We start from the raw sequence: 3,899 nt of genomic DNA, 5'->3' as shown, positions 1-3,899 counted from the left end.
AGTCTTCAGATCCCAATAAAATATATTACTATGAATAGCCTTCACATGATACCAAGGTTCCAGGTACGTTGTTAGTTCAGGGCCTGATACTGTTGATAAACCACTGTATAGTGTGTTTGTATATGTGGATGTGGCCCAGGGGAGTGTCTAGAGTTTACCAGAGTTCATGTCATTCTCAGCTGTTTTGCTAACTCATAATCAAATGCCTAGTTGTCACACACTGATTTTTCTTCTAAAAGTTCATATTTGATTTTGTTTCACCTATCAGTTTGCCAGATTGAAGTACTAACATTCATTCTTTTTTTTTCCTTTTTTTTTTTTTTTTTGAATGTTTTTGCTATAGGGTGCATGCGCTCATCAGAGACACAGAGACAGAGAGACAGAAAGCAAGAAATCATCCCCCAGGAGGGATGGCCACGCCACCATCCCTTCTCCTCCATTCTCCTCTCAGGATCTTGGGCACGCATGCACACACGCCCGGTGTGAGTTTAAGCCACTGGGTCCGAGACTCGAACCTCTGTCGACCACATGGGAGTTCAGCAACATAGCCATTACGCTAACTGCTGGTCCTTCATTCTTAACAAAAGCAAAATTTAAAGTTTCCACGTAGGGCTCATGTAAATATTAACTATGTCCTTTAAGTATTTTTCTTTTCATACAGATAAGACTCAACTTAGTTTTCTGAAGTTCCTCATATTAAAATCATTACCTAGGCTGTGTGTGTGTGTGTGTGTGTGTGTGTGGTGTGTGATGTGTGTAATGAATGTGTAACAAATTTGTTCAGTTTATTGTAGGAGGGGGAGAGAGAGAGAGCGAGCAAGATGTGGTTATGGGGGGAAACGCTAGTATTTACTGTACACAGAACATAAGCAAGTGCCAAGAAAATTTTTAAATATTAATTTGATTTCCACAACAGTCATGCAACATGTAATTGGAAGCCAAGAAGATTAAGGTAACTACCCAGTTGACACATCTGGTAAGTGTGGCGCAGGTCTGCCATTCTCCCAAGCCAATGCTATTCGTATAAGCAAATACAATAGTAAGTTAATTTAAACAATGTATAGTAGATGTTTGATTCTCAAAACTCAGTTTGCAAAGTAGGTATTTGCCTAGCATTATTTAGTTTGGTAACCAATGTTACACTGAAGTTAATATTAGTGTTTGAGATTTAGGAAACTATATTAAAAATAAGCTTACTACTATTATTATTGCTAAGATGCATTGGAATTTTAACATCTTGCTCTTTCCTTTTAGCACATAATTTGCTTCAGTTAAAAAGGATTTCATAAAATATACCATCACTTTAGAAAAATTTATTTAAGAGAGTAAGCAACAAGTAGAATTCAGAAGTATCTTTTTTCCCCTCATAAAATAATTCAGGAAAAAGCCAATAAAAACTGTTTCTTATTGTATTATTTCTTGGGCTCACAAACAATGTAATTAAAATATGAAGGGGGCCAGCATGAACTTCCACATGGCCAACTGCTATTTGCATCCTTGACCTGGCAGCTTGGAAAACATGCCAGGCACATGTGTGTGCCAGCCCACAATCCCAGGAAGAGGCCAATGGAGAAGGGACTGACACATGACCATCCCTCCAGGGTGGTGATTTCTCAGTTTTCTTCTCACTGTCTCTCTGGCAAAAACCTTAAAACAAAATGAAATGATAATTCATATGGCTGACCCTGTAGCCTAGTGGTTAAGGGAGTCAGATCCTACATGGCCCACATGGCCAATCGTGGTTCAAATTCCAGCCCCTGGAGGCTTGAAAAACATACCAGGCACATGTATGTGCATGCCCTAAATCATGACAGAATAGAGAAATGGAGAAGAAGAGATTGCAGTGATCATACCTCACTGAGATTGCAGTGATCATACTTTCTCTCTCGGATGAGCGCATGTGCCTTCTGATAATTACAAAAAAAGAAAAAAAGAAAAACAAAACAAAACAAAACAAAAGGAAAATGTGTGTAACTGACTAAGGAAGATGACTGTTTAGATAAACTGAATCTCCTAAGTTTGGAATCTTTACAATGTATCTTTTATCTTAAGAATGCTTTGTTTTCAGAGACAATGTAGACTATTAGTTATAAATATATATACTGTGAAAATCATACTGGCTGGGTTTGAATTTCAGTTCAACCATTTCCTAGCTCTGTGATCTGACCAAGTCATGTAACATCTTTTGTCTCAGTTTTCTTGTCTATAAAACGAGCTACGGTGAGGATTAAACTATTTAACATATGTACCAGCTCCAGGCACATGTATATTCTATGAAAGTTTTTATTATTATTCCTTAAAATAGAAAGTTCTGGTGGGAATTCTTTCTTTTCTTGCTCCCTGGCCATCTTGGCAGCTGCTCCTGGTTGGGGGCCATCCTGCACCTAAGGCAGGAAGATGGCGGCCGCAAAGAAGATGAATAAGTCACTGGAGTCGATCAACTCTCGGCTCCAACTTGTTATGAAAAGTGGGAAGTACGTGCGGGGCTACGAGCAGACTCTGAAGGTGACCAGACAAGGCAAAGTAAAGTTAGTCATCCTGGCCAACAACCGCCCAGCTTTGAGGAAATCCCAAATAAGAGTACTATGCCATGTTGGCCAAAACTGTCCATCACTACAGAGGAAAGAACATTGAATTGGGCAGGACGTGTGGAAGATACTACAGAGTGTGCACACTGGCCATCATGGATCCAGGTGATTCTGGTATCATTAGAAGCATGCCGGAACAGACTGGTGAAAAGTAAACCATGCAGCATTTCCCTTTAATAAAACTTGCCAGAGCTTGTTTTAAAAACACTGGGGGAAAAAAAAAAAAAGAATGCTCTGGTGTTTCTGGGTTTTTTTTTTTTTTTTTGGAGAGTTTTATCTTATTATTATTATTATTATTATTTTGCTATAGGGTGCGTGCGCTTGCCAGACAGACAGAGAGAGAGACATAGAGACAGAAAGCGAGAAATCACCCCCCAGGGGGGATGGCCATGCCGCAATCCCTTCTCCTCCATTCTCCTCTCAGGATCTTGGACATGCACGCACACGCGCCCGGCGTGAGTTTTAAGCCACGGAGTCCGGGAGGCGAACCGCAGTCGACTACGTGGGAATTCAGTGACATAGCCATTACGCTAACTGCTGGTCCCTGTATTGTTTCTTTAAATGTTTCTACTTATATAAAAAAATAAAATTCACTATAGTTTTAAGGGTTTTTTGTTTGTTTGTTTGTTTGTTTGTTTTTTTAGGTTTATCTCATAAGGCGCATGTGGTCGCTGGAGAGAGACAGAGAAAGGGAAAGTGGGAGATCACTTCCCCCTTCAGGGGGGATGGCCACACTGCAATCCCTTCTCCATTTTCCTCTCAAGCTTTTGGGTACACACACACACACACACACACACACACACACGCTCAGCATGATTTTCTTTCTTTTTTTTCTTTTTTTTTGAAGAGAGACTTTTTTGCTGTAGGGTGCATGCACTTGTAGGAAAGACAGAGACAGAAAGACAGAAAGTGAGGAATCACCCCATGGAGGGATGGCCACACCACAATCCCTTCTCCTCGATTCCTCTCAGGACTTGGGGCATGCATGCACACGTGGCTGGCATTAATTTCAAGCAGCCAGGTGTGCAACTCTGCTGGTCCTGTGATTTTCAAACGACCAGGTTCGGGACTCAACCACAGTCAATCATATATGGGAGTCTAGCACCTTAACCACCATGCCACCTGCTGGCCCCAGTTATAAGAAATTTTTTGACAAGTCAGTCTCTGTGATAGAAACATACAATGCTTCACAATTCTTGGTTATTACAAAAATATTAGAGAATATTACAGAATATTTCATTGTTTGTTTGTTTGTTTGTTTTGGGGGAGGTTTTTGCTATAGGGCACGTGTGCTTAAAAGAAAGACAGAGG

At 40.4% G+C, this 3,899-nt stretch overlaps 1 pseudogene; it reads left to right on the top strand.

Annotated features, from left to right (window-relative positions):
• The first annotated feature begins 2,397 nt into the window (after positions 1-2,397).
• On the top strand, positions 2,398-2,790 carry LOC102473337 (60S ribosomal protein L30-like; annotated as a pseudogene).
• The last annotated feature ends 1,109 nt before the right edge of the window (positions 2,791-3,899 follow it).

The sequence above is a fragment of the Tupaia chinensis genome, unplaced genomic scaffold, assembly GCF_000334495.1.
Source record: "Tupaia chinensis unplaced genomic scaffold, TupChi_1.0 Scaffold000081_1, whole genome shotgun sequence".
Lineage (NCBI taxonomy): Eukaryota > Metazoa > Chordata > Mammalia > Scandentia > Tupaiidae > Tupaia > Tupaia belangeri.
Note: the sequence above shows the minus strand (reverse complement) of the source record. Positions and strands in the feature narration are given on the sequence as shown.